Source organism: Ovis canadensis, chromosome 22, assembly GCF_042477335.2.
Source record: "Ovis canadensis isolate MfBH-ARS-UI-01 breed Bighorn chromosome 22, ARS-UI_OviCan_v2, whole genome shotgun sequence".
NCBI lineage: Eukaryota > Metazoa > Chordata > Mammalia > Artiodactyla > Bovidae > Ovis > Ovis canadensis.
The window spans coordinates 60,231,950-60,255,138 of NC_091266.1; the positions used below are offsets into that span (position 1 = coordinate 60,231,950).

At 42.3% G+C, this 23,189-nt stretch overlaps 1 pseudogene; it reads right to left on the reverse strand.

Moving 5' to 3' along the window:
- Positions 1–15,399: 15,399 nt before the first annotated feature.
- LOC138428011 (U6 spliceosomal RNA) lies at positions 15,400–15,500 on the reverse strand (annotated as a pseudogene).
- Positions 15,501–23,189: the final 7,689 nt, after the last annotated feature.

Sequence of the window (23,189 nt, forward strand, 5' to 3'; positions counted from 1 at the left end):
ACGTGGCACTTGACCTCTATGATCTTCCTCCCATGACCACTCCCATCTTATCATGAAAAACTTCACACAAATTTCCATAGAGGGGCACCGACAGGATGTCCAACCCACACTCCTCAAAACTGCAGAGGACAGGACTTCCCTGGTGGTCCAGTGGTAAAGAATCCACCCTGCAATGGAGGGGACATGGGTTCAATCCCTGGTCAGGGAACTAAGATCCCATATGCCACAGGGCAACTAAGACCACAGTGAAGGCCCAGCACAGCCAAAATACAAAAATTGTAGAGGGCATCAAAAACAAGGGAAGTCTGAGAAACCACCACAGTCAAGGGGAGCCCAAGGAGACACAATGACTACATGTCACGTGATGTCCTAGATGGGATCCTGGAACAGAAGAAGAACGTTAGGAAAAAACTAAAGGGCTCTGAATAAACTAGGATCTTTAATAAGAAGGCGTCAATAGGGACGTCCCGGGTGGTACGGTGGTACAGTGTCTTCCAATGCAGGAGGTGTGGGTTCTATCCCTGGTTGGGGAGAAAAGATCCCACATGCCTCTCAGTCCAAAACCATAAAATAGAAGCAATATTGTAATAAGTTCAATACAGACTTTTAAAAACCTTATAAAAAAGTTATTTAATTGTTACAAGTGTGCCATCCTACGTCAAGGATAGGGGAACCTGGGTACCAGCTATAAGGGAAATTTCAATTTTTTTGCAAACTTAACTGTAATAAAAAGCAAAGTCTATTTCAAAAGAACTGGTAATTGATGGAGTTAGACTCCATTGCTCATACTATTAACAGAAAATTACTTCCTAGAAAAATAAAAATTATCACAATTTTCTTAACAAAGGCAATAAAAAACCCTAAATAGAACACTAAGCCCAGATAAGTGGAACACGCTGTCCAAATTGTCTATCTTCACGTTCCTCCCCCACTTCAAAAAGGACAACAGGCCCAAAAGGTTTAATCAACAAGTTTTTCCAAAGGAACCAATGACTTCTGTGGCATTTAGTTTGTTCCAAGGAATTCACAAAAAAGACTGAGGGTTTCTCAACTCATTCAACAGAGCTAGTATAATCCTCACACCAAACATGATCAAAATAACACATACACACGAAATAAACCAATGCTACTTGTGAACACATATGCAACATTTGATGTCATAATAGATTTCGTGCTGGGAAGGAGCAGAAGCAGTCCAAGATGAGTTAGTAGGGAGACCTAGAGGTTACTGCTATTCACCAACTAGTAGCTGGCAGCTTCCCAAGTGGCGCTAGTAGTAAAGAACCTGCCCCCCAATGCAGGAGACACAAGAGACGCAGCTTCGATCCCTGGGTCAGGAAGATCTCCTGGAGGACGGCATGCAAGCCACTCCTGGAGAATCCCACGGACAGAGGAGCCTGGCGTGCTACAGTTCATGGGGTTGCAAAACAGTCAGACATGATTAAGAGGCTGAGTATATGGAACTAGTTCAATATATAATAGCTTTCCTTATAGTCTGGCTGACCATCAGCCCTGGTGTCAGCCCTTTGTTGTTGTGTACCTGGGCATGCCTGTGTTTTCAAGTCTGTAAATACATATGTAAATACATAGATCCGGGTCTTGAAGGACACAGGCCAAACTGCTAACAGGGGTGAGAGGGCTGAGACCAGAGCCATGGCAGGCAAGAAAGGAAACTTTTGCTTTAACTTAGTAATCTTCTGCTATTTGGGCAGTACAAAACTTCCTCTAACAGATATTAAAGTATATTATGAAATTCAGTATTTTAAGAAGTGTCATACAGACTCAAGAATTGGTAGAGATGTCAATAGATCAGAATACAGCGCCCAGCATATACTCGAGCATCTACAAAAACTCAGTGTATTATAAAAGTGGCATTTCAAATCAATGAGGAGATGATGGATAACTCCGATGTTTAGCCATTTGGAAAACATAAAGTGAAATCTTTATTACATTGTTTACATTGAAATAGATTAGATGCTTCAAAGGCTTAAATGTAGAAATCTAAAACCGTGAAAGTACTAAAAGAAATCATGACTGACTTGTATCACACTGGCATGGGGAAAGTTTTTTTTTTTTTTAATATGGCAAGGAAAATCAAAACCACAGACAGTGAGGCTCCCTAAAAATTAAACACATTTGCACAATAAAGAAGACTATAAATGAAATCAAAGATAAAAGATAAGCTGGGACATGTGCTTGCCACACATGTAGGATAGGAATGTATATCCATTGCTGCTGCTGTTGTCCAGTAGCTAAGTTGTGTCCGACTCCTTGTGACCCCATGGACGTGTCAGCCTTCCCTGTCTTTCACCTTCTCCCGGAGTTGGCTCAAACTCATGTCCATTGAGTTGGTATCCATTGTAGAAAACAGGAAAAAGTGAAAAATCCCAAGACAAACTGGAAAAAGGACGTGGCGCAAGGAGAAACAGGCGAAATCCTGCTGGAGAGCCATTTAGTGATTTTTCCTCACATATAAAATGTACATGTTCTTTGGTCTAGGCATCCCACTTCTGGGAATTAATTCTCTAGACACACTCACAGAAATTGAAGCATTGCTTGAAAAAAGAAAAATATGTAGAAAAATCCAATGTACACTGATGGGGTACTGATTAAAGAAACTGTGGTATATCAATACAACAAAAATACACTGTAGCCATCAAAAATAAGGGGTAAATCTATGTGTAATGACATGAAAGTCTTCAAGATAATTATTTGTGAGAAAAAGTTGCATAGCATAGAGGCCACATTTTTATAAAGTAATTACAATGTGTATATTTGCATAATTATAAAAAAAGCTCTCGGAGGAATATATACCAATCTGATGGGGCTTCCCTAGTGGCTCAGATGGTAGAGAATCCACCTATAATGCAGGAGACCGAGGTTCAATACTTGGGTCAAGAAGATCCCCTGAAGAAGGAAATGGCAACCCAATCCAGTATTCCTGCCTAGAGAATCCCATGGACAGAGGAGCCTGGTAGGCTCCAGTCCATGGGGTCGCAAAGAATCATACGTGCCTAACACCTTCGCTTTTTTTCACATACCGATCTGATACAAGGGTGATTTCTATGAAGTGAGAAAAAAATGGAGTACGGACATCTGCATCCTGTTTCTTATATTTCTGCACAGTTTGACTATTTTTACAGTTTACATTATACAATGAAGGAAAATGACAATTAAAATTGTGAAATATTAACAACTAAAAATTGTTAGGGTTCTTTTCTCACTTCCATCGTCTGTATTATTAGCAAAATAAAAATTTCTAGAACAACAAAAAAGGCCACCCACCTCACTGATCCGCCAGCTTAAAGAGTTCAGCATCACAGGCAATTTCAAATTTTCAGCCAGAGTGCTAGCTCATTCATAAGGAACACCAAGAAATGAGAGGAGGAGGAGAGTCCCAGGGAAAACCATCACAATCTCCCTTACAAAGTGGTCCTGAGTTCTCCATCCTCCAAACAGACAGATGGTGGCATTAGCCAGGGACAATGAGTGGAGAGTAAACAGCTCTGGGCAGAAAGTTGCCATTCCAGTGGGAAAGCTGGCAGGAGATCTGAACAAATGGAAGCTTTGTGAAGTGGAGAAAGCGCCCCAGCTGTGGAACACTGCTGACAACCGTGGGGCATGAAAACACCCTGGACTTGAGAGTCCCATTTGGGCTCAGGATCTCATGGATGCTTGAGCTAGAAAATTAGATGGTCTCTTTGAGGCTTGTTTTCTACATCTGCCAAGTGGGACTAATACCCATCTCACAGGGCTGCAGTGCAAGATTAAGTTTAAATATGTGTACGGGACACTTTGTGAATAGGAAGATAGGGTGCGTGCGAAAACTGTTTCTTTTCTAGGTGGGGAATGTGTAAGCCAGTAGCAGGCAGCAGTGGGACCGCAGCTCTCATGAGGCTGATGCACCACAGAAAAGCTAGGCTTGCTGGACAAAATACAGGCTGGTCAGTTAAGCTGGACTTTCAGATAAACAAGAATTTTTTTCTTAAGGTAAGTGTGCTAATGCTAAGCCCAAGTTAACATTTAGTTTTAATTGCTTTCTAGGGTTCTCTCCTCATTTCAAATAAATTAGATGCATCTCCCCAAGCGTGTGTTAAGCTCTATGGGAATCCAGAGCACACCGTATAAACACTGTCATGCACTTAACGGGCGTGAAATAGACGACGATAAGAGCCGGGGTTTGTTGTGGGTGTCACTGGTTCCACTAACACCTTCAGGGTTTGATACATATGCTAATATCCTCAGGGCCCCCCCTTCTCATATGGCTGCCCCCAAAACCCGTGAATCAGCGAGTGCTCGAGGGCTCAAGTATTGGTCCATTTCTGAGTTGAGGAAAGAAGTTCTCAGAAACTTGCTGTTGTTCTGTCACCGGTTGTGTCCATCTCTCGGCAACCCCATGGGTTGCAGCACTCCAGGCCTCCCTGTCTCAGACACTTGAGTATGATAAAAATAGCAGTGAGCCCATTCTTACCTGCTCCTATACGACAGAGGATGAGATGGCTGGATGGCATCACCGACTCAATGGACATGGGTTTGGGTGGACTCCAAGAGCTGGGGATGACAGGGAGGCCTGGCGTGCTGCGGTTCATGGGGTCACAAAGCGACTGAGCAACTGAAATGAACTGAACTGAACTGATACCATTGCCAACGTGGGTGTGAGCTGAGTTATCCACACTTGCCTTAAAACCTTAAATTCTTCCTATACTTTGTTCTCGTGTTTCCACATGGTCATACTTCACTAAGAGATCAATAGAAACATTAAGACTCTATTTGATTTGTTGAAAAAGAAGAAAGATAATTTATACTTTTAAACATGGAGACTACATCATTTGGCTGGTTTTTAGGCTACCAGATTTTGAAGACAGTTTTCCTAAATACTGGTCCCTGTTATTGTCTTACTTGGCTCTTTCTTGCTAAGCTTTTCAATGAGGCTTTGGAGCTGCCACCAAGGTCTCTGGGTTAAAAGAACATATTAAACCAGTGTTTGGTTAGAAGAAGCGTGAAAAACCAAAGACTATAAGAGTTACTCTATCCACAGACAAGATGATAATCTGGATGCACTCTGCATAACGCATGGTGGTTTCTTTGTTTTTGGGGGGGTTTGGTTGTTGTTATTTTTTGTTTTTGAGAGAAGATACAGAACTTTCTCTGGAATTCTTTGATAAAATATACACTTGAATCACACAAAAAGAAAATGTGACAGGGAAATGCTTTGCATACTGAGCTGTGGCCACGATTATGTAGGAGTATGCACCATTCCCAATTAAACAAAGAAATAGGCAGCAGAAAACACTTCTTGAAAACCAGAGAGTCTCTTTGAAAGAAGAGTGGAATTTGCACTCTACCTTATTCATTAAAGTTAGAAGCTGCCATCCCTTTAATGAGCAGCCTGAGGGTGGAGAAAGTGTCTTGAATAGCTATATTCCAGGGAGTACTTGGCATCATCACTGAAACATAATGTGGGATTGCAATTGTATGGGGGTTTTTCCCAGTGAATAGGAAGTGATCAAAGATAACACTGCCTGAGAAAGAATTAAAATAGTGTAACATTGCATCAAGTTATAGCCAATGCCAATCATTATATGGATGAATGAACAAGATCCTTTAAATAAAGGTATAGACGTGCTGTGGCATTCAAAATATAATGACCAACTTCAGTGGGGTTTAAATAAAAATGCAAAAGCATGTGCCCACTCGTCTGGCTAGAACCATGAAGGATAAGCACGTCTCTAAATAGATCTGTAAGCCACATCCTTCATTTACATCATCTATAAAACACTGGACAACAGGAAGTAAATTAATTCCAAAAAACTGCCTTAGGAATTTTATCTTAGCAAAGGGAAGTGGTATCAACTAGGAGACTGGAAAAAACTAGGGGCACAATCAGAAAAAAAATAAAGTAAAAAGGACTTCTATAATTACAGTGTGATCACCTTTCCCTCTGCGAAAGGACAGGAAAGGAAAGCACAACGCAGGAACTGAATTCATCATTGTGTGGATGAGAGTTCCTGGCACACAATGCCATGCAGAGCTATTTACTGGAAAAAGTGTTGGTTTATTTACATGCTAAACAGCACCACCTTCCAGCTTCCACCGACTGACAAATAACAGCACAGCAAGGAAGAGAAAGAAAAGGCCATCGTTCTTATACCAGAGAGAATGAGAACAGAACAGACAGGGGCTGTCACAGACTCAAACATCTTGACCCATCATTATAAAATGGAATGCCGAGCTTCTCCAGACATCTCCAAAGACATAATCTTTCCTTTTTCAGTAACAAGAATCATAGCAAGGAAACTTGACTCTGCATCCAAAGGGAGGGATGAGAGAGCAGGGGGAAAAAAATCAATACTCACCTAATCTAGTAAATCTCCACAGCACAACTCTTTCAAAAGATGGGAAAAATAAAATTTAATCTTTGTCAGAGGACTCATAAATAAGGCCAAATGCCCTCTTGTGCACTTGACTAAATACAAAGGTGCACAATATCTGATTTGATGAACAAAGACTGCCCGATGAATGCAGTGAATTGTTTTAATACAGTAAACAGGAGATCTGAATAAAGAGATCAAAGGAGGCCAGAGAGCGCAATGCACCCACAATTGCAACTGCTCCCCAGGGAGTGACAAGAATAAAATTGGAAGATTTTGCTCAGAGAGATACTGCCACTGATTCTAATCTAGTTGTCTATGCTAATCAAGGCACAGCCTTTGAGCTTCCTCTAAAAGTTTCCACTCTTTTGATTTAGAAAATAATGCTTGAACTTGCAGTTGTTATATATAAATTCTGACAGATATCAAGAGGGGAAATGAGGGCACTGCGCAGAAAAACAAAACATTCAGGACATTGTTCTAGTCTTGCTATTTCTTGCTATGCAAGTTTTGACAAATAATTTTCTCTCTGGACAGCCATTTCTAAATTTTATGTGTTCATGTTATCCTAAATATTTGTATTTAGCAATAAAACACACTATCCAAAACAGAGCTCATTCTTTTCCCCATCCAAAACAAAACTAGGTAGAAAGAAAATTTACGTGAAAATTTACATGTGGACAGAACATTCACATTTCTTTTCTCATTTGAGATTTAGTTCACGGAGTGGGATAAAGTCTACAAAGAGGTTATCTGGGTACCGTTTACTTATATTATTTTAAAATTTGTTAACAAGGCTATAGTTAATTGGACAGATTAAAAAATTAATGATCCCACGATTCTGTTTGGATTTCAGTTTAAGTGGCGCAGGGTGACAATAAGCTCACAGTGAAGCCCCGCATGGGAAGGAAGTGATGAGATGACGGGTGAAAAGGGGGATGGTAGCCGTTACCTTCTTAGAAATTGGTAATGCATCCTTCACAGATTATAAAGTGTTTAGTGCATTCAGTGAGGAGCTTCCTGGACCATGAGTGCTTACCAAGGATAGTGCCCCATGAGGAAATAAAGCCCGCATGGTCATCTTACTGCTGACATGGGCTGGGCCAGGCCAGGTGCCAAGCCAAAGCCCAGCATCCATTACCCAGTAGCCATTGCTCATCCGCTATTGCCTGGTATCCCTTACCCAGCAGTCTTTACCCAGCTGCCATTGGACAGCAGCAATTACCCAGCAGGCTTTGCCTGGCAGTCATCACAAGGCAGCCATCAACCACTGCTGTTACCGGCCCTTGTGAGCCAAAGGCCCCTGCCCCCTGCTACTGTCCAGCAGCCATTCTTGTTGGTCTCCAGTGACCCAATATGAAACCACTGCCACCCATGCCATAGCTGCCCTCTTAAGAGGAGTTGATGGTGGAGTCTCCCTTCCTGACCCAGGGATTCTTTAGAGCTATAAGGCCACCGGGCCAGTGTTCCCTGGGGATTCCTGGCAGTCAGGCCCCTCCAGGACATTTGCAGGAGGGTTCCCAGGCCTTGGGGGGATGATATCTTTGGGAGGGAGAGAAAGTGACTTCTCACATTGAGCAGAGACTGAGGCTGAGTGACGCCTGACCACATAGGCAGTTGTCCAAGAACCAGCCTGTAAGGGTAGTCTGGAATCCATCTGGAATTCTAAAGAGATTCATAAATTGTTTTATTTACCACAATGTAGCTCACTTCTGGGGCTGGACGATCTCTTTCAGATGTTGATTTGGGTAAAGCTGACCATCTGAAAGGATGGGTTAACTATGAACTTCTGACCTGCCCAAATGGGTGTGCCCTCAGCCTGCCAATCCACATCATCTTTGGCTGGCCCATCTCTTCATTTTCTTCCTCCACCCCTTAACCTCTACACTGCTGTCTCATCTAGAAGTAAACACAGCACAAAATAGTTACAGGATTGTGCTCCTATAATTGTGGAGGAAGAGGACTTGGGGGTTAGCAGGAGTGTGTCATTTACATTGTATCCCAGCCCAGAGCCTTGCCACTTTGCAGTGGTGGGACAAAGCCCAGGTCACCTTGAAATCAAGAGGTTCTACCTTAGAGAGCTTGGAGCAGAGCAGGGCCCCAGAACAGCAGGAGACCTTATTCACAGCAGCTGGAAGAGAAGGGAGGAGTATGGTGAATAGCTCAAGGGATTTCCCAACTCCCTGGAGGTAGAATGAGAGCAGTCTGTTTAGTGACCGTCACTGTGACCCTTTTCTGCCCAGGCTGGGTGGCCTGGGAAACATGGAGAACTAAAGCCACCGTGGAACCTCAGAACTTGGAATACTGACAGACAAATGCTGGCAGAGAGACTGATGGCTTTGGGAGTCATTTTGTAAACAGGCTCCTGTTTGTGCAAGTGTTTGTGAAAGGTCTTCACATTCGCCTCCCATGCAGAATGCACGACTTAGGTTTCAGAACCCTGGACCAGTCCAAGGCACCACACACTCCCAGACTGCTACAAATGACCTCAGTGGACAATCTGAAGCAGTAGAAAGGCTCTATGAAGAAATCAACCAGAAAATAGATTTGTTTTTATTAATGAAATTTCAAAATCTGTGCCACATCCAAATACAAATCATGGACTAGAACTGTATCCTAGAATGGCATAAAAAGTAAAAGGGTTTTGAATAAAAATATGGCACTTCTATCGGGGAAACAGAATTTCATCTTGGAAGCTTCAAGTTCCAAGCTTCAAATATTAAACTTACAAGCTTATCACAACATTTCCAGCATTGACTGATCATGCAAGTAAAGTGGTGAATTTATCATTTCATTCTTAAAAGAAATTATTTTACATCATTTATATCCCTTGCTGCTGCTACTGCTGCTGCTAAGTTGCTTCAGTCGTGTTCGACTCTGTGCGACCCCATAGACAGCAGCCCACCAGGCTCTGCCGTCCCTGGGATTCTCCAGGCAAGAACACTGGAGTGGGTTGCCATTTCCTTCTCCAACGCATGAAAATGAAAAGTGAAAGGGAAGTCGCTCAGTCGTGTCCGACTCTTCAAGAACCCCATGGACCGCAGCCTACCAGGCTCCTCTGTCCATGGGATTTTCCAGGCAAGAGTACTGGAGTGGGGTGCCATCGCTTTCTCTTGGGTAAAGTCAACTTGGGGGCTTTTGTTTGTTTTTTTCTTTTTTTTAGGAGAAGGCATTTCTGATGAAAATAAGATTCACAAGGACAACTCCATAAGCTCTAGCTGCAGGAAGATTAGCCTGTGGGCTACAATTACACAAGAGCATGCCTGACAAGATTACTTCAAGTTTGTGTACATCGTATCCTTAACACTGTATTCTCTAAAATTAGGGATCTTCAAACGGGAAGAGTGAGACAGAAAAAGTGGACAGCATGTTGAAATTTCTGTAGGGTTCATGGTGTGCTAAAGAAAGACTATTCTTTAGTTGTAATATACAATATACAAATTATGGATGTTAAAGCTTGACAGATCTTTCTAGCCCATGGGGGATATGCAAAGGTTAAAGAGGAAAAGTTGATTTAAAAAGATTGAAAAATGATCTTAATATTAAGCTGGGCTATAGAGCTTATCAACTAAGGAGAAATTTAGGTAGAGAAAATAACTATATGAAAGCATAAAATGTGGTATAAATTGATAAAAATTTCTTGATATCAGAATTAAAAGTCAACATTGTCAGAAAACTTCAGTTATGGATGGTACATGATAGACTGTTGATTCCCAAATTTAAGAGACTAAGATGATGAACTTATATGCAGAGGACATCATGAGAAACGCTGGGCTGGAGGAAGCACAAGCTGGAACCAAGATTGCCGGGAGAAATATCAATAGCCTCAGATATGCAGATGACACCACCTTTATGGCAGAAAGTGAAGAGGAACTAAAAAGCCTCTTGATGAAAGTGAAAGTGGAGAGTGAAAAAGTTGGCTTAAAGTTCAACATTCAGAAAACGAAGATCATGGCATCTGGTCCCATCACTTCATGGGAAATAGATGGGGAAACAGTGGAAACAGTGGCAAACTTTATTTTTTTGGGCTCCAAAATCACTGCAGATGGTGATTGCAGCCATGAAATTAAAAGATGCTTACTCCTTGGAAGGAAAGTTATGACCAATCTAGATAGCATATTGAAAAGCTGAGACATTACTTTGCCAACAAAAGTCTGTCTAGTCAAGGCTATGGTTTTTCCAGTGGTCATGTATGGACATGAGAGTTGGACTGTGAAGAAGACTGAGCGCCAAAGAATGGATGCTTCTGAAGTGTGGTGTTGGAGAAGACTCTTGAGAGTCCCTTGGACTGCAAGGAGATCCAACCAGTCCATTCTGAAGGAGATCAGCCCTGGGATTTCTTTGGAAAGAATGATGCTGTAGCTGAAACTCCAGTACTCTGGCCACCTCATGGGAAGAGTTGACTCATTGGAAAAGACTCTGATGCTGGGAGGGACTGGGGGCAGGAGGAGAAGGGGAGGACAGAGGATGAGATGGCTGGATGGCATCACTGACTTGTTGGACGTGAATCTGAGTGAACTCTGGGAGTTGGTGATGGACAGGGAGGCCTGGTGTGCTGTGATTCATGGGGTCGCAAAGAGTCGGACACGACTGAGTGACTGAACTGAAATGAAGATGATGAAATTCACTTTTCATCCCTATTTTTAGACTAAAATAAACTTAGATTTAAATTTGAAAGCGACAAGTATTCAGGTCCCTAATACTGTGATTTCATTCTGAATAATTGCCTTTTATTTTCAATGCCTATTGTGTCTTTACTGTACCTCATGTCACAATTTAATCTCTTTTTAAACTTAATTTAATGCCCAATTTAATCTCAATATGACAGCTAATAATTAAGAGAACTCATGTTGTGTAGCTTAATGTTTGGTTGTGTTGGTCATGTATATGTGTCATGTACGACATTGTTTCATACCATGCAATTTAATGAACAGCATCACTTGATATGTTTATTTCTGAAGAACAAAAAACCAAGCTACCATCTTTTGAGAACCAAAACATAGGTTTTCATGGTGATGTTGTGAGCAGCAAGAGGTTCTATACACTACACTACTTTGAGCATTTGTACGTTACATGTAAGAATGTACAAACCTCTAGGTTATGCGTATGTTACATGTACAAATCTAGACATACACACAAATATGAAATAACCGTTTTGTAATTATAGTAATTATCTGGATTAATACTTTGTATCTGTGGTTTTCAACCTTCTCCCCCTTTTTATTCAGTGAAATCTTTGGAAGGAATTCTTTCTTGGAAGCCCAATTTGCAAAACAGACAAAGGTGACTCTGCTCTGGTGTCTGTGGGGGCTGAGAGGCAGCCTTTTACTCTCAGTGGCACGCAAGCCCTTTCACGGGGGTCTCTGGCTCTGGAGCACTGGAAACCACTCTTAGTGGGCAGTGCCCTGCATTTGCAGTGGGCTTGTGGCTATGTCCCAGCATTTCAACTCCATAATGCTGTTCAGTGTCACTGCATTTTGCAGGTGAGAGAATGAGGCATCGGATCCATTTACTTTCCCATTGCCCCGTAACTACTGAGCGACTTGAGCTCAACCCCTGACTCCAGTGGTATTGCGGTGATCTCACACTGTCTACAACCAGAGAAAGCACACTCAGAGTCTCATCCCAAGTAGGCTGAGACAGAGTTCAGGTAAAGCGTGTTTCCTGCTGTTGTCCCTCTTTAGCAGATATGACTAGCAGTCTCTACATGGGTCTCACACCTGTGGTTTACCCAGATTACTGATTGCAGAGGTTATGAGATGTGTGTAATTCCCAGCCCATAAACCTGGCCCTTTTGCTCCCACTTGAGAAAGTGTCTTGGATTATGGGGCATGAGGGTGAGGTTATTATCCGGATCTATTTTTATTTATGAACGAGGTGAACAGTTCACAAGTTTCAGTGTTTTAATTATTAGTGGAAGCAATTGCTTTTCATCATCCTAGTTGAGAGACAGTATATCTAAAGAAGTAGAATTAGTGCTCAGCATCTTGAGAAACTATTAGAATATAATAATAGAATCAAAAATTACCTTGGTGGGAGAAGAGACTCAATAGGAACCAAAGAAAAAAGGAAAATTAAGAAAGAAAAGCAAACTGCTTGGGTATAAGATGAGAGGGGATTAGTATAACTGGAGTTAATGTAGCAATTATAATACTTAATGCCAGTCGCTGATGAAACACTTCATTTTGCATATGGCAAATATATTTAATACCAGTCAGATGTTTACCAAATGAGCTTTCCAATTTTACTTCTGAGAATCTAAAATATCATGAAATAGAGTAAGAAGGAGCTACAACTATCAGGGAAATGCAAAACCAAACCACAGGATATTACTTCTCACTTGTTAGAATGGCAATTATCAAAAAGACGAATAAGTATTGGCAAGGAAGTGGACAAAAGGGAACTCTTGTGCACTGTCGATGGGAATGTAAGCTGGTGCAGCCACTGTGCAAAATAGTATGGAGGCTCCTCAGAAAATTAAAAATAGAACTGCCATATGATCCAGGAATTCTATTTCTGGACATTCATCTGAAGGAAGTGAAAAAACTAGCTTGAAAAGTTATATGCACCTCCATAATCATTGCAGCATTATGAAAGAAGCCTAAGTGTCCACTGATGGATGAACAGATAAAGAAAAAGTGATATTTGTGTATATATCATGGAGTATTATTCAGTCGTAAGAAAAGAAGGAAATCTTGCCATTTTTGACATGTATGGACTTTGAGGGCATTATGCTAAGTGATATAATAGGTCAGATACATGATAAGTCAAAGACAAATACTCTATGATCTCATGTATGACGGCTTAAGAAAAGAAACTAAATCTATAGCTACAAAGAACAGATTGATGGTTGGAAAGGAAAAATGGATGAATAGGGCCAAAAGGTACAAACTTCCAATTCAAGTCATGGGGATGTAATACAGAGCACAGTGACAATAATTTATAATATTGTATATTGAAAGTTGCTAAAGAGTAGATTTAAGTTTTTATGTTACTACACAAAAACTTGTAACTGTGTAGTATTGGATGTTGGAGAAGGAAATGGCAACCCACTCCAGTGTTCTTGCCTGGAGAATCCCAGGGACGGGGGAGCCTGGTGGGCTGCCGTCTATGGGGTCCCACAGAGTCGGACACGACTGAAGCGACTTGGCGGCAGCAGCAGTGATGGATGTTGACTAGACTTACTATGGTGATCAATTCGCAGTATATACAAATATTGAATCACAATGTCTTATGCCTGAAACCAATGTCAGATGTCAATTATAGCTCAAGGACAATGACAAAAAGGAGGCACAACTTAAAATCTTTGAGAAAAAAAACAGAATAATTTGAATCTGGAGAAGAGAAAACTAAGGTTTCAACTGAATCAGTTTGAGGAGAGAAACATAAAAAGAGTATGGAGCCATTTTACCTCAGTCTTTTAAAGAGCAAGAAATAGGTAAGATAATTTTGCCACATTGATGGTGTTAGAATGTGATAGGAGAACAAGTGAGGTTTAGAAGCTCATTAAATACAGGGAAAGTTCTCACTTAGCTAAACAAGTGAACTTCGTTCTTTAAGACAAAGACATGGGCCAAGGAGTCCCCCGGGGTCCCTCATATATGGTTTTATGGCTCCAGGGGCTAACAGGGGGCTTCCACAGCGGCTCAGCAGTAAAGAGTCTGCTTGCAGTGCAGGAGACGCGAGTTCGATCCCTGGGTGGGGAAGGTTCCCTGGAGGAGGGCATGGCAACCCGCTCCGGTAATCTTGCCTGCAGAATCCCAGGGACAGAGGAGCCTAGTGGGCTACTGTCCATAGGGTCGCAAAGAGTCGGACACGACTAAGTGACTCAGCACACATGCACACACGGCCAACAGAATGCAAGAGAATTTTTAGCAGAGGAATTACAGACATGCGGCCACAGTCATGTCTCATGATACATTAACAGATACTATGGGAACACTGGTTCTGGTTCCCATCATTTTAGGGAGTACTAGGTTTAGAAAAGGAACACAGATGTGTACAGGACAAGACTTCTCAGAACCCTTGATAGGCTCATGTACATTGTAAAGCTCTCAGCACAAGAGAACCAGAAGTATTTTACTAACTTAACCTTTTTCCTACCCCTTTTTACCTCACAGAGCACGAGAGTGCTGGGGAACACAGTGTGAGAAATGCTGATGTACAGCATTATTCTTGAGCAAGGACGCGCAGTCAGGAAAGTCGGCAGATTCCTCCTAATAAGAAAATTCAGTATGCCTGGGATCAAACTTAGGAGTTTCACACTTGCTTGCCCTCCCGCGGATGACACAGGAGTAGGGTTCTTTGGAATACCAGAGAGGAAGAAACTGGAGGGTCTTGTCCTCAGGAAGCTTGCAGATCAGCATGCAGCCGCTGATCTGAAGCCTCACCAGTGTTTCGTCTGTAAACGTCATGTTTATACCTCTCATATAACTCTAATCATATTTTGCTCTGTACAAGAGTTATTTTAAATTTCGTATTAATTGAGTGCCTGCTACGTGCCAGGCGCTGTGCTTAGGGCCACAGAGGGCAAAGAAATGAGCCTTGTCTTCTGAGCAGTTAGCATTCAGGTAAAGGGCAAAACTGAAGCGGAAGCTCCAATCCTTCGGCCACCTGATGCAAAGAACTGACTCACTGGAAAAGACCTTGATGCTGGGAAAGACTGAAGGCAGGAGGAGAAGGGGACGACAGAGGAGGAGATGGTTGGATGGCATCACCGACTCGATGGACATGAGTTTGAGAAAGCTCTGGGAGTTGGTGATGGACAGGGAAGCCTGGTGTGCTGCAGCCCATGGGGTCACAAAGAGTCGGACACAACTGACCAACTGAACTGAACTGAAAGGGCAAAATGTTAGAAAGGTACTTACTGATTGTTTTTTTTTTTTCTATTTTGACAAATTGACAAGTAATGGACAAATGAAATTGTATAAATTTAAATTGTACAACATGGCGATATGTGTACATTTTGAAATGGTCACCATAGTCAAGTTAATTACTACATCTATCATACCACATGGTTACCTCTTAAAAAAATAAATAGAATGTAAATTTGCATGCCATTCTTACGAAGGGGCCATACTAATTTTCGTATCATTCCAATTTTAGTGTATGTGCTGCCGAAGCCAGCACTAGTCACTGATTGTTAATACAAGTCTTAGGTCTCCTGAGATATGTAAAAATGTTCCATTAGTTTTAGACATGTGAGAATACAGATGCACCTTCATAGCTGTTATTGTCCCTTGCCACACACCCAACCTCTAGTTCCAAAAGCTCTTTCCTAATATAGCTTCAAATTCATGTTTTGTACATGACCTTAGACTGTGTCTAAGGTTCCCAGAACCTATTTTTTTAATTGATTGGAAGGAGAGGTAGAGAATTTAATATTACTGTTGCCCAATCTTACATTCTTTTTACTTTACAATCTTCTGGGCTTACCCTTTATTTTTTCCACTTAAAGCTAAATAATACAAAATGAAGTGAAAGTGGAAAAGTTTTTAAAAATAATTATCAGTATTACCCTTTAAAATTTTGCTTTATGAAAAAAATTTTAAAGCTATTACTCATGTGGAAGTTTTAGTATTCATTAATACATGCATTTTGTGCAAAATCAGCAAACTCTACATTCCCGGTTTGGCTGTTATATACACAAATTAATGAATGTACTTTAATGAATTTGATTAATATGCAGCAGTTTAAGATCCATTTTGTATTATTAGCACAGAAATGTTTCTCACTGAATGCTGCTGAATCAGAAGGCTGTGTTTGCCTGGGAAGGCTCTCATACACACACACGCACACACTTCACAAATAATGTAAAGCTAAGATTTCTATAATTATCATAATTCACTCATTAAGATATTAGCAAACTGTCGCATCCACAAAAGATTCTCTGTGCGTGGAATTTCCCATCTTTGCCTGCGCTAAAGATATACACGCAGTGCCAGTGCCAGCGAGTGTAAATGGAAACCCTACTTCTGCATTTTATTAGCAAATTTTGCAAACTACAAACAGCTTGAGTGTTGTATAAATTTATAGTTGTACTTGCACATTTGTGATGGTGGTTTTCGGCATGCAAGTTTTATCTGAGAGCTTTTACTTGAAACTGCACAGAGCAATTCCAAAACCTCAAAACTAAAGGAAAATAAAATTGAAGTGCCTTCACAATTGAGTGATTTATACATTAAAGTATTTATTTTAAAACAAGATTAAAAATACTGCACTGCTAGAAACATTCTGTCCTGGTAGAAGCCACTCAGATGGAAAATTTCATCTATTTGAAACTGATTTTGTGCCTGAATGACTCTCACATATTTTCCTAAAGCCTAGTCATGTCAGATGATTTATTCTACTTTTAACAATACTGTGCAAGTAGCCAGGAAGATCCAAGTGTTGAAGCGGTAGAAGGCAGTTGTCCAATTAGGTGCTCAACTATATTTTGATTCTTTATGCTTACACACACTTATTCTTTTCTTATCTTCTGATCCCCTACTCAGCAGCATTTTCTTCTAGACGATAATATCTGCATATTTCGGTCCTAGGAATACTTGGCCAAATTTGAACTATAGAATACATTTTAGATCAAAATTCCAACTAAGGATAAGGTGGGAAATCCATTTCTGAACAGTTTAAGAACAGAGGGAGCTCAGGTACAGTGTACACACGGTGCACATATTTCAGCATCCTTTCCATGCTACCCCTCCCCTCTTCACGGTGCAGGGCCAGCTGTACTCCCACAGTGCCCCTACTGGCAGGGATGCTCTGTGTCTTATTCAAGACAATTGGTCTGAGCTAAGCTACCTGGTTACACACAATACACAAGACCATTCTTCAGTTAGATAATTGATGCTTATTTTCAGACCTTAGCCTCTCAATTAAAAAAATGATTTTTTGCTTCACGCTGGGTTCTGGTTCCATCTTCTGAACTATAGAATTAAGACATAATAAATTTGTGTTGGTCTAAGCCACTAAGATTATGTCAGTTTGTTATAGCTGCAATAAGCAACTAATACATCTGACATTTGAGACTGGGGGTCTACTTTTCTGAGTGTTGCTTTTTTCGTCATAAGCTTTGACATTTTAGCTTGCAGGTTCACCTTGAGCAGGTGCTTCTGCCTCTCCATGGACTACCCCTACCCTCTGTACCTGTTTGTGGACACTGGGAAGCACCCTGGGACCCCAGGGCTTGACCTAGTAATTCAGTGTCCCTTCCCACAGTGATAACAGTGTCGTCCCAGAGCCAGTCACCAGACCAGGGGACGGCTTGGCCCGGGGCTGCTCTGTCTGCCTCCTCCCACCACTGCCACAGCCAGCAAACAGTAACTGGGCCTTTTCCTAGCTCCTTCCACATGCTGAAAGCCTAACCCAGACCTTAGTTGTGTGCAAAAAGCCCCCACTGTGTGTGTGTGTGTGTATGTGCTCACTCAGTTGTGTCCGACTCTTTGCAACCACATGAACTATAGTTCATGCCTGGGATTTTCCAGGCAAGAATACTGGAGCAGGTTGCCATTTCCTTCTCCAAGGAATCGTCCCCACCCAGGGATCGAACCTGCGTTTCTGGCATTGGCAGACAGATTTTTTTTTACCACTGAGCCACCAGGGAATCCCAAGCTCACCATTAGTCCTCGACTATATGCTATTGTCCTGGAGAAGGCAATGGCACCCCACTCCAGTACTCCTGCCTGGAAAATCCCATGGACAGAGGAGCCTGGTAGGCTGAAGTCCATGGGGTCGCTGAAGGTCGAACACGACTGAGCGACTTCGCTTTCACTTTTCACTTTCATGCGTTGGAGAAGGAAATGGCAACCCACTCCAGTGTTCTTGCCTGGAGAATCTCAGGGACGGGGAAGCCTGGTGGGCTGCCATCTATGGGGTCACATAGAGTCAGACATGACTGAAGCGACTTAGCAGCAGTAGGACATGCTATTGTCCAGGTCACAGGAGTCAACTCTTTATCACCCTGTCTGCTTCAGTGCTCAAAGCTCCATAGACTTCTGGCTCATGACACTTTCCATTTTTTAGTTCTGTTTCTGGTCCATTAAGATGTTTAGCTCACTTTTTTAGCATAGCCATATTTTCATATTTATAATATATATATTTAATATTTGATTTAATTTATAAAATCCATATGAAATACAAGCTGGGTATTTTGTTGTTGCTGTGTTTGGAGCAGAGGGGAGAAATCCCAAGCATTGCTTTCACCGTGAGACCACCATATGCCACACCCACGATTAACATTTCACAGAGCATGCTCCAGTTTGCACCGTGTTTCAGCTGAAGAGGAAATATAGTGAGTGGTTAGAGATTTCCATTGCTCTCGGTGATTTGCTTTTTGTATTCTCAGGGATGTCACTTTCTCCAACAAATAATACCCTCCTGGCAAAGGCTTGGCTGGTTGAAAATTATAAGAGAAAGTTTCATTGTATTGCACCTTGAGGTGGCTGTTCCAGAAATTCATCTTAAAACTTGCTATTTCAGGAAGCTGGCTTGGCTCCTCTGCTTTTTCTGCAGTCCATCAATTCCATAAATTGGCCAGGCGTTCCTGGAGGATGACTGTTAGGGTCAGGAGAGGGGAGGAACAGACCACCAGGTGTTACATTTAAAAAGGTGGCAGAAGTCCCTGGTTTTGTCATGTGCTTTAAGAGTGTGGAAAATAGCAGTTCACAGTTAACACCAGAAGTGCTCATTAAACTGATCTTCTTTGGGGAATGATTTCCCCCCAAATGTCTCAGGCTATCAAGTAGCTAAAATTCTATCAGGATTATGATACCCACCAAGTTACAAGTTATACGAAATGATACTTGAAATAAAGGCTTCGCAGGCAAATTAAAATAGTAATAATTTCAGTTAATGTAATGGTATCTTTTTTTTTAAGCCCCTTAATATCATTCAGCCAAAATTACATATTTGGGGGAAAAATGAGCTACTTAAGAAGATTTCCTAATTGTATGTAATAAGCCTGAAGGCATATTGGAGATGTAATTCAGAAGCCTGGACACAGAGGAAGAGGGCTCTGAGGATGATATTGTGCAATAGAACTACATTTTAGTCACAAACAGTCATAATGTAAAATTATTTCCCAGAAAAAAGGAAGCTGGGGATATGTTACAGTTTCCACCACAAGCTCTGTAATCTCAGCTCCACTCTGGAGATCACAGAACTACGTGTGCCGGCTTCCCTGTAAGCCCCCAAACCTTGCAGATCAAATGTTGCCCTCTAACAACTCAGTATTTTGCAAGCGACAGAGCTGATTTTCCTCAAATTCCATGAAGCCTCTAGCCTTCTTTGTTTAGTTTATGCCAATGTGGTATTCGGCTCATTTTGACTCATTCCTACTCCAACTACAGGGAGCAAAACTCCAAAGTCATTTCTTGAGGTAAGAGGAGAATTAGTTAAACTAAGCACGAATCCCTTTATCTATAAATAAGATAACTATTTTTATAAAATTTAAAGAAATCTTTTACCTTGTTTCATTACATGTTGTCTATCAATCCATCAATGAGTGTGTCTACGTTTACTATAGTTCAAATGGCTCTTGCATAGAATCTGGAAAAGGCACATATGTGATCTTGGCAAATGACTCAAAAGCAATACTTCAGGACACTGACATGGAGTCTAACTCAGGTGAATAAATTTGAAATTTTTTGTTAAAGCTCAGGCAGATTTCATAGAGCAGACTAGCAAAGGCTCCTATAAAAATAAGTCTGGTAAAACCCCTTCCTTCCTGAAGTCCTATGGTTTCTTTCCTTGCCTTTGTTAGCTCAGGAGTCAGATACCATCATCCCTGTCATGTTGATTTTAGAATTCCCAAGATAAAGGCTCAAAACCCGTCTGGGCCTCACTGCCCGTGAGCTCCGCTTTCTCACCAGGCTTGGAGCTCGTCATGGTGCCTCCTTCAACCAGGCTGATTCCCTTCCCACCCTCCTGTCTCTGGGCTAAGTGCATCCACAGGGGTGGCTGGCACGATGGAGGATTCTGGGGTAGCCTGAGCTTCCAAGCAGCCTTCTGGGCTGATGAGTCAGGGCTCTCGGTTCAGTCTCCCTGCTGGGCATGTGGTCTATTTATGCCTGTCTCCATAACCCCTCCTGGCCAGCTTCATCACTGCTTCTTGGTTGGGTCTCAGTCCCAGCAAAGCACAGCTGCGGATTCTAGCCTGAGATTTGGCCGGGGTTGTCCCTGGCTTGGGCTTAATACCCCCAAGGAGGAGATTGGAGATGGGAGAACGAAGAGGGATAAACGGTTGTTTGTCTGGCCTTGTTCAAAAGTCTCTCCAACTGTTTTGACACTTGGAAAAGCACTCGGTGTACAGGATCAGCTCAGGGCATGTCTTTCCAGAAAACAAAGGAAGATGGAGGTCTTTACCTAAATTCAGGCTGGACTTTGTAAGGAGGCCTGGCCACCTGATGTGAACAGCTGACTCACTGGAAAAGACCTTGATGCTGGGAGGGCGAGAGGAGAAGGGGGAGACAGAGGATGGGATGGTTGGATGGCATCACCGGCTCAATGGACATGAGTTTGAGCAAACTCCAGGAGATAGTGGAGGACAGAGAAGCCTGGCGTGCTGCAGTCCATGGGGCTGCAGAAAGTTGGACACAACTTAGTGACTGAACAACAAAAACAACTCCACCTCACTGCAAAGGCTGAGTGAGGTGCCTTCAAACAGAAAAGGCCCCACTTTTGCTTGTTTCCTAGAGGAGCCAAGGAATTGTTCTAGCTAAGAGGAGACAGCGGCGCTAGTAGGCATAACCAACACCAGGTGCTATACGAGGAGCAAGCTATGGCTCCTCAGATGACAGTGTAACACTGAGACCAAGGCCAAGAGTTAGGCTGAGCTGGGGGAGGGGGCGGCGGGGCAGAGCGCCCCCTGACCTCTTCCCACTCCACGATCCCAGAGATCTGCCTTCCTGCCTTTACCATCCGTGTGAATAAAGATGACAGATATAATCCTGTTTTCCCTCACAAGAGGAAAGGTCTGTGCAGGCATCTATTTGATCAGTGTTACTTCTCGTTTGTGAAGTGTGGAGCCTTCCCTGTGCTCAGTGGGGAAGACAGGGAGAGACATTTAGTGTCGTGGAAGAGTCCTGCTCTGAAGAGCTAGGACTGAATTTGGCTCTCATGAGCCACTGCTCCTGAGTTCCCGATTTATTCCTCTGCAAAGACAAGAAAACGGCTCTGTTGGCTCCCTGAGTTTGTCTGGAGGAGCACGTTGGAAAATGGAAAATGTAAGCTCTCAGAAATGATGACAAACATGTTTAAGAAATATCTAGCGAGCAGCACTGTTCGGGGCCTGGAGATGAGGAATGAAGCAGACACTGACCCCGCCTCCTGGAGACCAACGCTTTCAGCCATTAAGAGGTAAAGTCACTGCCCCGTCAAAACATGACATTGTTAGTATAACCTCTGTTACTGACTTTAGTTCTGCGTCCACATTGCTGCAGGGTTACTTTTTTTCAAGTCATGATCCATATGGGTTTCTCCCCCCCTCCACTCCTGCCTAATTCTTTCCCTGTACCTTCCTCTTCTTGTGAAACTGAAGGTAGTGTTTGGGATAAATAAGAAACAGCTGGTTCCGGGAGATACATCAGGGACCAGGGAAGGCTTCAGGCAGAAGGGACATCTTAGTTGAGATCTGAAGGAGGAGCTGGATTTGATGAGGCCAAAGAGGGTTGGAAGTGACAGAAGAGGAAGTCCAGGCTGAGAGGGAACTTTGGGCATTTGGAGAAATGTCAGTGATTAGCAGTGATTGTAATCAAGAATCCAAAGGATGGAGGGAAAAGAGGTGAAAATGATGAACATGTTCAAATATCTGGCCGACAGGCACATGGGAGAGAGATTAGCAGCTGGCTCAGCTATGGGGGCAGAACCGGAATCAGAGGTTGGAAATCCAGTGCAAAGGACACTGACTACAATTTAAATTATTAAAAATGGCTTCCACTTAGTCCTTACAATATGCTAGACACTGTGTTAAGGATTTTATATCCGTTGTCTCATTGGATCCTCAGAACAACCCTATGTGGTTACTGCCATGAGGAAACAGAGAGGTTAAAGGACCTAGCCCAAGGTCATACAGGGAGGACGGGGCGAGGCTGGGATTCCTACACTGGTGCTCCTAGTCACCACCCTCCAACTGCTTCCTTGTGAGAGCTATGTAGTCACAGAGCAAATGTGTGACCTTGAGAATCCCTGTCACTGCAGAGTTCAACTATATGGCCGGGACATTGCAGAGAATCCAAGCATCAAGTTGAACCAGTAACATTCTGAGGGGCTTCCTGCTGTGAGATTCAGGGATTCAGTGATGTGTCAATAGTCCCCAAAGACAACCCCTTCTGTGTTTGGGGCAGCTTCATCGTGGTGTATAGTGGGCTCTCCTGAGCTACCTTTAAATGGGGTGTGTGTTACTAGTCTCTGCCATTGCAGAAGAGAGGATATGGTGAGCCCTGAAAGTGAGGCAGAGTGAAATGGACCGAATTAGGGCAGCTCAAACCTCCAATAAAGACATGCATCTTTCACAAACATCTGCTTTAGCTAATGCTGGCCTTGGGCAGTATTAAATTATGTATTCAGCTCTTAAACTATCACAGATTCATGTTTCAAGAGCATAACCGTGAGAAAATATTGCACCAGTAGCAGAAACAAAACAGTCTCGCTCATTTTGCATTAAAAATTTTTTGGTGGATCTCTATAATAATTCTTCATTTTCTTTCAAATTAAAGGGCTTTGTGAGAGACCAAATAGGTTAGAATGCATAGGATTTTTTTGCACTGGCTTATTGAATTTAAAAAATGAAAAAATAAAAAATAAAGGCTTCTTTTGCTCACTCAA